Genomic DNA, 14,653 nt, shown 5'->3' with positions numbered 1-14,653 from the left:
TTCCCAGTTGGATGATGCCTGATAGCTTGATACATGTCTCTTTCCTAATAACACCCTTTGTTTCCTGCCAGAGATATAAGATTGGAACCATTTTGCAGCATTTCCTGTTACACTATAATATTCTAGTTTACTTAAAAGGATATTGTGATTTACACAGTCAAATGCCTTTGACAGATCACAAAATATACCAGTTGCCTGCAATTTTTTGTCTAATGAATTAAGCACATTTTCACTGTAAGTGAAGATAGCCTTCTCAATATCAGAACCTTTTAGAAATCCAAACTGTGACTTTGACAGTATGTTATTTGAGATAAGATGGTTATAAAGACGACTGTACATTACTTTTTCGAAAATTTTTGAGAATGGATGGAAATTTGATGCTATTTCTTTATCTCCCTTCTTAAACAGTGGCTTAACTTCAGCATATTTCAGCCATTCAGGAAATATTCCACTGATAAATGACTGGTTACACAGAGAGCTTAATACACTCCTGGAAATGGAAAAAAGAACACATTGACACCGGTGTGTCAGACCCACCATACTTGCTCCGGACACTGCGAGAGGGCTGTACAAGCAATGATCACACGCACGGCACAGTGGACACACCAGGAACCGCGGTGTTGGCCGTTGAATGGCGCTAGCTGCGCAGCATTTGTGCACCGCCACCGTCAGTGTCAGCCAGTTTGCCGTGGCATACGGAGCTCCATCGCAGTCTTTAACACTGGTAGCATGCCGCGACAGCGTGGACGTGAACCGTATGTGCAGTTGACGGACTTTGAGCGAGGGCGTATAGTGGGCATGCGGGAGGCCGGGTGGACGTACCGCCGAATTGCTCAACACGTGGGGCGTGAGGTCTCCACAGTACATCGATGTTGTCGCCAGTGGTCGGCGGAAGGTGCACGTGCCCGTCGACCTGGGACCGGACCGCAGCGACGCACTGATGCACGCCAAGACCGTAGGATCCTACGCAGTGCCATAGGGGACCGCACCGCCACTTCCCAGCAAATTAGGGACACTGTTGCTCCTGGGGTATCGGCGAGGAACATTCGCAACCGTCTCCATGAAGCTGGGCTACGGTCCCGCACACCGTTAGGCCGTCTTCCGCTCACGCCCCGACATCGTGCAGCCCGCCTCCAGTGGTGTCGCGACAGGCGTGAATGGAGGGATGAATGGAGACGTGTCGTCTTCAGCGATGAGAGTCGCTTCTGCCTTGGTGCCAATGATGGTCGTATGCGTGTTTGGTGCCGTGCAGGTGAGCGCCACAATTAGGACTGCATACGACCGAGGCACACAGGGCCAACACCCGGCATCATGGTGTGGGGAGCGATCTCCTACACTGGCCATACACCACTGGTGATCGTTGAGGGGACACTGAATAGTGCACGGTACATCCAAACCGTCATCGAACCCATCGTTCTACCATTCCTAGACCGGCAAGGGAACTTGCTGTTCCAACACGACAATGCACGTCCGCATGTATCCCATGCCACCCAACATGCTCTAGAAGGTGTAAGTCAACTACCCAGGCCAGCAAGATCTCCGGATCTGTCCCCCATTGAGCATGTTTGGGACTGGATGAAGCGTCGTCTCACGTGGTCTGCACGTCCAGCACGAACGCTGGTCCAACTGAGGCGCCAGGTGGAAATGGCATTGCAAGCCATTCCACAGGACTACATCCAGCATCTCTACGATCGTCTCCATGGGAGAATAGCAGCCTGCATTGCTGCGAAATGTGGATATACACTGTACTAGTGCCGACATTGTGCATGCTCTGTTGCCTGTGTCTATGTGCCTGTGGTTCTGTCAGTGTGATCATGTGATGTATCTGACCCCAGGAATGTGTCAATAAAGTTTCCCCTTCCTGGGACAATGAATTCACGGTGTTCTTATTTCAATTTCCAGGAGTGTATGTTACTTAGCTCAGAATCACATTTTTTAATTAACTTTGTTGATATTTCATCATACTCACTAGATGTTTTTGATTTTAAAGATTTTATGATGGAGCCATTGAAAATGTTCTTGCAGAATGTGAGGTACCACCTGCACCATCGATAACCATTAGAGGAACTTAGCTTACTACATCTTCTTTCTTTTGGTAAGTCTTTCCTTTAGTTCTCTATTTTTACAAATTAAGTCATGCTCATACACATAAAACTGACTTATATGATATACCCAGTGTAGTAAACAGTTCCTTCTTCCCAGCAGGTCGATTGGACTGTGTATCTGCATCATTCATAGTGCCATTGAAAGTGTTCATGTAGGATATGGGATATCACTTTCTCCATAGTTTGTTATAAGCAGAGCAGAATTTAACACATCATCTTTCTTTTGGTATGGCCTTCCTTTTCTTCTACATTTTTACAAATTAGATCTTGCAAGTACACATAAAAATGACCTCTATGATATACTGAATGTATTAAATAGCTCATCATTTCCAATAGTTTGTTTTGACTGTGTGCCTGCAACATTCATGGCGCCATCAAATGTGTTGGGGCAATATCCGAGACATGCCTGCAACATTCATGGCGCCATCAAAAGTGTTGGGGCAATATCCGAGACATCACCCTTCCCGTAGTTAACTATTAGAGGTGCTGAAATTAATACATCTTCTTTCTTTTGGTAAATCCTTTCTTTTGTTCTACATTTTTGGAAATTAAATTGAGCAAGTTCACATATAACTGTTATACGATATTCCAAATGTAGTAAATACACTTCTGGAAATTGAAATAAGAACACCGTGAATTCATTGTCCCAGGAAGGGGAAACTTTATTGACACATTCCTGGGGTCAGATACATCACATGATCACACTGACAGAACCACAGGCACATAGACACAGGCAACAGAGCATGCACAATATCGGCACTAGTACAGTGTATATCCACCTTTCGCAGCAATGCAGGCTGCTATTCTCCCATGGAGACGATCGTAGAGATGCTGGATGTAGTCCTGTGGAACGGCTTGCCATGCCATTTCCACCTGGCACCTCAGTTGGACCAGCGTTCGTGCTGGACGTGCAAACCGCGTGAGACGACGCTTCATCCAGTCCCAAACATGTTCAATGGGGGACAGATCCGGAGATCTTGCTGGCCAGGGTAGTTGACTTACACCTTCTAGAGCACGTTGGGTGGCACGGGATACATGCGGACGTGCATTGTCCTGTTGGAACAGCAAGTTCCCTTGCCGGTCTAGGAATGGTAGAACGATGGGTTCGATGACGGTTTGGATGTACCGTGTACTATTCAGTGTCCCCTCGATGATCACCAGTTGTGTACGGCCAGTGTAGGAGATCGCTTCCCACACCATGATGCCGGGTGTTGGCCCTGTGTGCCTCGGTCGTATGCAGTCCTGATTGTGGCGCTCACCTGCATGGCACCAAACACGCATACGACCATCATTGGCACCAAGGCAGAAGTGACTCTCATCGCTGAAGACGACACGTCTCCATTCGTCCCTCCTTTCACGCCTGTCGCAACACCACTGGAGGCGGGCTGCACGATGTTGGGACGTGAGCGGAAGACGGCCTAACGGTGTGCGGGACCGTAGCCCAGCTTCATGGAGACGGTTGCGAATGGTCCTTGCCGATACCCCAGGAGCAACAGTGTCCCTAATTTGCTGGGAAGTGGCGGTGCGGTCCCCTATGGCACTGCGTAGGATCCTACGGTCTTGGCGTGCATCCGTGCGTCGCTGCGGTCCGGTCCCAGGTCGACGGGCATGTGCACCTTCCGCTGACCACTGGCGACAACATCGATGTACTGTGGAGACCTCACGCCCCACGTGTTGAGCAATTCGGCGGTACGTCCACCCGGCCTCCCGCATGCCCACTATACGCCCTCGCTCAAAGTCCGTCAACTGCACATACGGTTCACGTCCACGCTGTCGCGGCATGCTACCAGTGTTAAAGACTGCGATGGAGCTCCGTATGCCACGGCAAACTGGCTGACACTGACGGCGGCGGTGCACAAATGCTGCGCAGCTAGCGCCATTCGACAGCCAACACCGCGGTTCCTGGTGTGTCCGCTGTGCCGTGCGTGTGATCATTGCTTGTACAGCCCTCTCGCAGTGTCCGGAGCAAGTATGGTGGGTCTGACACATCGGTGTCAGTGTGTTCTTTTTTCCATTTCCAGGAGTGTAGTTTGTGTGTCCCAATAGGTTGATTTGATTTTGTGTCTCAACAATTGTTACCATCTAAATTTTTCCTGCTAGATATGAGACATAACATGCACCATGGTGACTATGAAAGCTTACAAACTAAGTATATCTTTCTCCTTTGGTATGTCCTTCCATCTTTTCTACATTTTTACAAATTACATTATGCATGCTCATGTAAAACTGACCTTTTCGATAAAACAATTGTAGTAAATATATCGTCCGTCACAAAATGTTGATTTGAAAGTGTGGCTGCAACTTTCCTTGCCATTGGAAGTGCTCCTGCAAGAGGTGAGACATCACATGCGCCATAGCTTACTATGGGAGTTTCTGAACTCTGTACAACTTCTCCCTTTGGTAAGTCTTTTCTTCTGTTCTGCATTTTTAGAAACCAGATGAAGAACTCCACATAAAAATGTCTTATTCAATGATCCACATGAAATAATTTGTTCATCCTTCCCAGGAGGAATACATAAAAAGAAAGCAGTTAATTCCATAAATTATCCGGGAGTAGGCATTATGAGTGATTTAAAATGGAATGACCATATAAAATTAATCGTCGGTAAAGCAGATGCCAGACTGAGATACATTGGAAGAATCCTAAGGAAATGCAGTCTGAAAACAAAGGAAGTAGGTTACAGTACACTTGTTTGCTCACTGCTTGAATACTGCCCACCGGTGTGGGATGCTTACCAGATAGGGTTGATAGAAGAGATAGAGAAGATCCAACAGAGAGCAGCGCACTTCATTACAGGATAATTTAGTAATTGCAAAAGCATTACAGAGATGGCAGTGGAAGACTCTGCAAGAGAGACTCTTAAATACAAGACTGGAATAGAAGGGTAAACTGATAGAGGTACTCAAGGTACCCTCTGCCTCACACCGTCACTTGGCTTGCAGAGTATGGATGTAGATGCAGATGTTAATTTGATTGTGTGGCTGCAACATTCATGGTGCCATCAAAAGTATTCATGCAAAACGTGACATCACCTGCATTATAGTTAACCATACAAATGATCTGTATGGTATCCCAAATTTAGTAAAAGACAATATCCCATTTGAGCCCGTAGATGTATCACAGCACTGCACTGAACAAGTGTTTGGATGTTGTGCAGTGTTAGTTGAATTTAATGAAACTAAACTACTTATTGCAGTTGTTCATAGATGCCCTAACTCTCACTTCAAAGTATTTCTGCTCAAGCTAGAGATGATTCTAGGTTCACTTTATCAGAAGTACTGAAAATTAGTTATAGTGGTGACTTCAGTGTTTTTTGTAGGTGACTGTGCAAGATGTAATATTTTTATTCTTTCTTTATTACTAGATGGGATTCAGTTGGTAACAGGGTGAATGGCCTTTCAGACCATGATGCACAAACTTTAACACTGAAAGGTTTTTGTACTCAAACACGTTATATACGAGGGTAATCCCAAAAGTAAGGTCTCTTATTTTTTATAAGTACATAGAGCTGTTTATTTCTACAATGATTTACATAAGTTTACAGCTTGAACATTTAGTTATTTTTTGACATAATCACCATTTCTGTTGATGCATTTTTGTAGACACTGTGGCAGTTCTTGTATGCCCATGTCATACCAACGCACCGCCATGCTGTTCAGAAAGTTATGAACTTCTTCTTTCACCTTGTCACTGGAGCTGAATCACTGGGACCACAATTAACGCTGACAGGTACTGTGACACTCTGAAAAAACTCAAACGGGCAATTCAGAATCGGAGTGGAGTAATGTTGAGCAAGGGCGTACAATTCTCCATGACAACACTTGCTCACACATTGCTAGGCAAACCGTTGCTCTCTTGCAACAGTTTCAGTGGAACATAATCACCCACCTGCACTATAGTCCTGACTTGCCACCCAGTCACCATTACCTGTTACCTAGGTAAAAAGAACATTTGGCATCAAAGCGATTCAGTTCCGACGACGAGGTGAAAGAAGAGATTTATAACTTTCTGAACAGAATGGCAGCGAGGTGGTATGACATGGGCATACAAAAACTGCCACAGCGTCTACAAAAATGCATTGATAGAAATGGTGATTATGTCAAAAAATAGCTAAATGTTCAAGCTGTAAACTGATGTAAGCCATTGTAGAAATAAACAGGTCTATGTACTTATAAAAAATAGGAGACCTTACTTTTGGGATTACCCCTGTATAATTACAAACCATGTAGAAAAGCTAATCCAACACCAGCAGAGTTTTTTATTCCTCATTAAGGAACAAGAGATGCAGGATGTTTATAATGCTGGTAACACAGATGACAAATATAATGTTTTACTTAGCACATTTCTCATGCTCTTTAAAAGTTGCTTTCCATAAGAGGATTCCAAACAGGGTACTAGCAACAAAAGGCAGACTGGATGTCTGACTAGTGGGATAAGGATATCCTGTAGAACAAAGTGGGAATTATATCAAAATGTTAGAAGTAGTCTTGATTGAGCAACAGTAGCTCATTACAAATTGTATTGTAAGGTGCTTAAAAATGATGTTAGAAAAGCAAAGAGTAAGTTGTATGCAACTAGAATAGCTAATTCACATGAATAAATTAATACAATATGTGCAGTTGTGAAGGAAGTGTCTGATTAGCAGCACAAGTTCAACAATATAAAGTCAGTTTGTAGTAAAAATATTTCTGTTACTGATACATCAGACATACGTACAGTATTTATCAATGACTTTCTGAGCATTGCTGGTGAATTAAACATAAACTGAGTTTCTATAGAGAGTCATATAACTCGTTCGGAAAATGCCTTTCCAAGACTGATGTCTGAAATATTCATGTGATACTAACAAGGGGGAGATTGAGTCAATAATTAAATCACTGAAGAGTAAGGACTCTCATGAATATGATGGAGTACCAAGCAGAATATTAAAGTACTGTGCTGCAAATGTTAGCCTAGTACTGAGCCATATTTGCAATATTTCCATTAAGAATAGTCAAATTACTGAATGATTAAAGTAGTCAGTAGTAAAGCCACTTCATAAAAATGGAAAAAGGGATATTGTAGATATTTTAGACCTATTTCTATGGCTTCAGTGTTCACTAAAGTTATTGAAAAGGCTGTGTATGTAAGGATAATTGATCATTGCTATCAAATGTACAGTTTGGTTTTAGAAGTAGTTTAACAAGTGAAAAGGCAATATTACCATTTCTCTGTGAGGTACTGGATAGATTAAACAAAAGGGTTTGAACACTAGGCATCTTTTTTGATTTAGCTAATATGTTTGATGGTGTTGATCACAAAATATTGCTCCAGAAGTTGGAACATTATGGGATACGGGGAGTAATTCACAATTGGTTCACCTCTTACTTTAACAACAGACAGCCAAATGTCATTATCCACAGTGTTGAGGATAGCTGAGATTTTGGATCTGGTCAACTGATGGGTACTCCGGGTGTAAGTGGTGGGGCCACTCCTTATTTATATAAATTATATGTCCTTTAGTATTACAAGTGATTCTAAAATATTTCTGTTTGCTGATGATACTAGCTTGATAGTAAAGGATGTTGTGTGCAACATTAGCACTGTTTCAAATAGTGCAGTTTGTGACATAAGTTTATGACTTGTAGAAAATAAACTCACATTAAATCACAGTGAGACTCAGATTTTACAGTTTCTAACACACAGTTCAACAAGACCTGATGTTTTATTATAACAGAATGGACATATGATTAGTGAAAGTGAACAGTTCAAATTTCAAGGTGTTCAGACACATAGTAAACTGCTGATGAAGCAAGCTGGGATCTCTTTACTTCCTCTCTTGTTTTGCCATCTGCCTCCTTAAATTCATTTTGTTTTCATTTTTGACTGATTACCATTAACATACATGAGTATAATCTGCATTTTCATAAAAGTGAAAGGTTGGCATATGTAATTAATTTCCTAATTCATTTTGACTATTCCTAATTAATATCTTTTGTTGTAGTGTGAAATCAGTAATTATTTTGTGACTTAACTTCTATTGTTGACTTATAAACAAATATAAATTCTGTACTAATTATAAACACTTGGAAGAAGAACTACTACTAGGATTCTTAATGTATTTATTTGGCTCTATTGGAAAACATATTAGCATAGCCAACCCTTATTTAATTCCACAGTAATTACTAGATTTGTCAAAAGTATTGTTTGCATAATTATATCTGTTAATTTCACAATTTAAACAAATAATTTGGCCTAACCTTTGTGGCAGAAGAAACTGTTGAAAAGAAATAATTTTTCACTAGATTCAGTTAATTGAATGAGTTATGTTTTAATTACAATTTACGTAACCAAAACATTGAACAAAGTATAGTTTCAGTACCTGTTATTGTGAGGATACATAAAGGCCTGATTTTTGGTTCTGAGACAGTCAGTCCACAGCTGATTTTCAGATGGGAAGTCTGTATCCATTAGAATAACAATAATACATTAACTTAACAATGGAATTAGTGTAACACAAATACGCCATGTGTTAAAACAATGACAGTGTCTGTTCAATTTATTTGAGAAAAAGTATCATGGGGTACCTTATTATTTTGTGAGAACTGTGTGGTTAGGTATTTACAGCTCATAGATGTTCAACAGCAAACTATTGCAGCAGTATGCTGATGTTTGCCTGCAAGCTATTAATGAGGGTTATCATCTACCAATAGTGAACTGACCAAATAACTGTGTAATGTTGGGGAGTTGTGAACAGTGAAAGTAAAGAACTGTGAACTGATGTGCAAGTTTTGCCTACATCATTTACAGTAGTCAATGTTGAACTTCCACCCGCCATTTTTCAGCCAGTATAACTATGCAGTTTGTCGATGCCGAGGATTATCAGTGTAGAAGTAAAGCAGGCAGACATCACATATGGTGCCATTTCCAGTGAGGACTATTGTAATTGGACACAATAAACAAGGATTCATGAACTCTGAACGGTGAATTCAAGAACGGTTTACAATACAGTGATTTTAACAAAGTGAGTGTTTGGTGATACATGTGGCATCGGAATTTTGTCAAGGATAGTGAACAGACAATATTACGGGAGTGTGAAATATCAGAATTGACGTAGCTGCATTTAAAGAGGGAGGTGCAACAGCCAGACAGCACACGGGTTTCGTGGCCACATTATGACAGCAGCCAATCAGTGAGTGGGTTCTGTGGAAGCAGCCATTGAGTAGAGAAGCAGCCAATCAACACCCAGGTGGCTGCAGCTCACTGGTATAAACAACATGCATCACTGAGAAAATTAGAACTTACAGCAGCCATGCAGACGAAGAATTGAGATGACAACTGCAGCAGCAGCAGCAGACAAATGAATAAAAATAAGGTAATTCATAGGAAAAGTCTTTTTATATTAAGTGATATATAATGAGTGGTGTTAATGAACAAGACAGTGTGATGGGGGAGAATGGACAACAGAGAAGTGAAGTAATTGATAACAAAGCTGTAGAGGTTAAGTTTTTAAATGAACGGGAAGACTTAATGGGGACTTGTTCTGTAGATGATACTGGTTAAAAATCAGACATGTCTACATCTACATCTACATACATTCTCTGCAATCCACCATACGGTGCGTGATGGAGGGTACCTTGTACCACAACTAGCATCTTCTCTCCCCATTCCACTCCCAAACAGAACTAGGGAAAAATGACTGCCTATATGCCTCTGTACGAGCCCTAATCTCTCTTATCTTATCTTTGTGGTCTTTCTGCAAAATGTAAGTTGGCGGCAGTAAAATTGTACAGCAGTCAGCCTCAAATTCTGGTTCTCTAAATTTCCTCAGTAGCAATTCACAAAAAGAATGCCTCCTTTCCTCTAGAGGCTCCCACTCGAGTTCCTGAAGCATTTCCGTAACACTCGCATGATGATCAAACCTACCAGTAACAAATCTAGCAGCCCGCCTCTGAATTGTTTCTATGTCCTTCCTCAATCTGACCAGATAGGGATCCCAAATGCACGAGCAGTACTCAAGAATAGGTTGTATTAGTGTTTTATAAGTGGTCTCCTTTACAGATGAACCACATTTTCCCAAAATTCTACCAATGAACCGAAGATGACTATCCGCCTTCCCCACAACTGCCATTACATGCTTGTCCCACTTTATATCGCTCTGCAATGTCATTCCTAAATATTTAATCGACATGACTGTGTCAAGCACTACACTACTAATGGAGTATTCAAACATTACAGGATTCTTTTTCCTATTCATCTGCATTAATTTACATTTATCTATATTTAGAGTTAGCTGTGATTCTTTACACCAATCACAAATCCTGTCCAAGTCATCTTGTATCCTCTTACAGTCACTCAACGATGACACCTTCCTGTACACCACAGCATCATCAGCAGACAGCCACACGTTGCTATCCACCCTATCCAAAAATAGAAAACAACAGCGGAGCCACCACACTTCCCTGGGGCACTCCAGATGATACCCTCACCTCCGAGGAACACTCACCATTGAGGACAACATACTGGGTTCTATTACTTAAGAAGTATTCGAGCCACTCACATACTTGGGAACGAATCCCATATACTCGTACCTTAGTTAGGAGTCTGCAGTGGGGCACCGAGTCAAACGCTTTCCGGAAGTCAAGGAATATGGCATCTGTCTGATACTCTTCATCCATGGTTTGCAAGATATCATGTGAAAAAAGGGCGAGTTGCATTTCACAGGAGCAATGCTTTCTAAAGCCGTGCTGATGCATGGATAGCAACTTCTCTGTCTCAAGGAAATTCGTTATATTCGAACTGAGAATATGTTCGAGAATCCTGCAACAAACCTATGTTAAGGATATTGGTCTGTAATTTTGAGGATCTGTCCTTCTACCCTTCTTATATACAGGCGTCACCTGCGTTTTTTTCCAGTCACTCGGGACTTTACCTTGGGCAAGAGATTTGTGATGAAAGTAAGCTAAGTAAGGAGCCCATGCAGTAGAGTACTCTCTGTAAAACTGAATTGGAATCCCAACAGGACCTGGTGATTTATTTATTTTCAACCCATTCAGCTGCTTCACAACCCCAGGGATGTCTATCACTACGTTCTCTACATGGGAATCTGTACGAGACTCAAATGGCGGTATGTTTGTATGATCCTACTGTGTGAAAGATTTCTCAAATGCTAAATTTAAAATTTCAGCTTTCGTTTTGCTGTCTTCCATTGCCAGGCCAGACTGATCAGTGAGTGACTGGATGGAAGCCTTTGACCTGCTTACCGATTTTACGTAAGACCAGAATTTCCATGGGTTTTCAGCAAGATCTTTTGCTAAGGTATGACGGTGGTAGTTGTTGAATGCTTCACGCATCGCTCTTTTTGCAGCAGCATGAATCTCTACTAACTTTTGCCTGTCCTCATTCTCCCGAACTTTCTTGTACTGCAAGTGCAACTGCCTTTGCTTCCTGAGCATTCTCCGAATTGCGCTGTTAAACCACAGTGGGTCTTTTCCATCCGTAACCCCCTTTTTCGGCACATACTTGTCCAATGCATGATTTACAATGTGCTTAAAATTTGCCCATAATGCTTTCACATCCATCGTACCGGAAATAAATGAAGTCGATTCATTTACTAAGTGGGATGCTAACAACTGCTTATCTGCTCTTTCTAGTAAGAATACTCTCTTACCCTTCTTGACCGACTTTTTAACTTTCATAACCATAGTCGTTATGACAACATCATGATCACTAATCCCTGTCTCAACACTGACACCACCGATGAGGTCTGGTCTGTTCGTGGCTACCAGATCTAAAATATTTCCATTACATGTTGGCTGTCGATTTAGCTGCTCAAGACAGTTTTCGGATAATGTGTTCAAAAATAATTTACACAATGGCTTGTCTGTACCACCTGTAATGAATCCATAGACATCCCAATCTATACTAGGTAGGTTGAAGTTGCCTCCAACTAATATAGCATGATCCGGATACTTCTGTTATACAGAATGTAGACTCCCTTTGAATGATTCTAGAACTGTCATGGTGGAACCTGGTGGCTGGTAATAACACCCCACAATTAACTTTAATTTCCCAACCCTGTTAAACGTGTCCAGATAACTTCACAATGACACTCTACTTCGACTTCAGTAGATACAATATTTTTGTCAACTGCAATGAAGACACTACCTCCTACGGTGTCTAATCTGTCTTTCTGATACACGTTTCAACCCTCACTAAATATTTCAGAACTTTCTATCTCAAGGTTCAGCCAGGTCTCAGTCCAGAGAATAATTTGCACGCCACACACTTCCTGGAGGGCAGTAAATTCAGGAACTTTATTCCGAACACTCTGAAAATTTACTGCTAACATCTTGATAGCTGAAGAGTCTTTACACTGAGCCCGTCCTGATTTCCCTGCCTGCACGTCGACTGGTGAGTGTTCATCAGGACACCTCGCACTACTGCCTAGCATAAAAAACCCCCATGCGCACATCACAAGTACTCTGCTACCCGAGTAGCTGCTTCCTTTGTGTAGGGCACCCCTGACCTATCTAGGGGCATCCTACAATTCCCCACCCAATAGCGCAAGTCTAGAAATCTGCAGCCAAGACCGTCACAGAGTCGACGAAGCCTCTGGTTCAGACCCTCCACTTGGCTCCGAACCAAAGGACACTGATCCACTCTGGGAACGATGCGCAAATAGAGAGCTCTGCTTGCACCCCACATGCGAGGCCAGCAGTCTTCACCAAATCCATCAGCCGCCAGTACGAACTGAGGATCACCTCAGAACTCAAGTGACAGGCATCATTGGTGCCGACGTGAGCAACTACTTGCAGACGACTGCACCCCGTACGCTCAATAGCTGCAGGCAAGGCTGTCTCCACATCTTGGATGAGGCCCCCCGGCAGACAAACCAAATGCACGTTGGATTTCTTTCCAGCCCTGTACACTATTTCCCTAAGGGGCTCCATCACCCACCTAACATTGGAGCTCCCAATAACCAGCAAGCCTTTGCCCTCGTGTACCTGCTCGGGCCCTGCTGAAGGAGCGGCCACCTGCCCACTGACAGGACGAATGGGCGAGGCCAGCCGGACAGCCTCCACATTGACCCTCTGCCTAGAGCGACGCGAACGCGTTGCAGTCCGCCACTCACCCTGAGGTGAGGGCGGCCCCAACACGCTGGGTACACTAGAAGATGCCTCAGCAGTTGAGTCAGCGGACACAGCAAGCGACACCTGGGGTGTCTCAAGCAACGCGCCAGACCCTCCGCCGTCGCTGCACCTCAAGGCAGCAGCCTGAAGGTGGCTGACTGTGGTGAACAGCACACTCAGCTGCTCGTGAACTGCGGCCAGTTCCTCCTGCGCCCACACACAGCAAGCACACACCCTATCCATCCTTCTGCTAATATCTAACGACTCCGTGAATTTATACTGTATGGCTATCAATAAGCAATATTACTCCTCTCAAATACAAGAACACGTAAGGATTTTATGTAATTAAATATGCAAGCACACAAACACTTGCAAAGAGATTAAGAATCAAACTACAAAACAAATATGGAAGCTAAATATGCGACTCACTACTGCACTGATACGTCACCAGTGGCTGCTCAAGGCTCACTGAGCTGTGTCAAAAGCGGACAGGCTGTCCAAAACAAACAACTGACTAACAACTCCGCAAATTTATATCCCTTTCCAGGGAAAGGATTAATGAGGATTTGTTGTATGAAGAAGACCACATGGTAAGTAAAAAGGAAGTGTGGCACCCGGTAATAACAGCAAGTGTACAATGTATACATGTTAAGTGTTTACTGGACAGTGGTAGTGATTTGACAGGCATTTCACAGGCATTTATTGAATCTATTAAGAACTCAGAGAGTATAGTGGTGATTCATGTTTCTGGAATAAAAATTATTCGTGCTACTGGTAAGCTATCACTGAGTGTGACACGAGAGGTACTATTAACTGTGGAACTGGCAGGATAGCTGTTGGAGTGCAATTTCTTGGTGATTCAAAATCTCAGCATTGATGTTATATTTGAGACTAATTTCCTGTGCAAATAGCAAGTAGAGGGTTCAACATTCTGTGTTGGATTCATTATGTGGCGATAATGCTTACCCCAGCTGTCTGTCTCATTTTTCGTGTTTCCTGAGGCAGTCAAACTCTTCATCTATCCTATCTGTAGTTTATAAGGGAACCAAAAACATTCTATCTTCAATTTTTGTGCGATTTTGTATCATGTTGTGTTAGTGAGAAGTAATGAAATCATAAGATGATGGAAGAAAAGGCAAAACAGGAAAAAGAAAAAGGCAGTAGTATTTGGCAAAAACCTGAGATATTGTGTATATTCTGGTGTTATGATATATGCCAAAAGTAAATTGGTTTCATGGTTTTTTGGAATTTCTGTCAAACAAAGAGGTATGGTAAACAGAAAATGAAAGGTGTCAGCGTATGTGGAGGAGAAGATGCAGATCATCTGAAAACTATAATTAACATCTGAAGTAATCAGTTCATGGGTGCAGCAGCAGAGTCAATATGCAGTAAAAACCATCTTGAATATTACATCTTAATATTAATTGTGGTATAAT

This window comes from Schistocerca cancellata, chromosome 9, assembly GCF_023864275.1.
Source record: "Schistocerca cancellata isolate TAMUIC-IGC-003103 chromosome 9, iqSchCanc2.1, whole genome shotgun sequence".
In the NCBI taxonomy this organism is placed as follows: domain Eukaryota; kingdom Metazoa; phylum Arthropoda; class Insecta; order Orthoptera; family Acrididae; genus Schistocerca; species Schistocerca cancellata.
The sequence above is the reverse complement of the archived record's forward strand: the minus strand, read 5'-3'. Positions refer to the sequence as shown.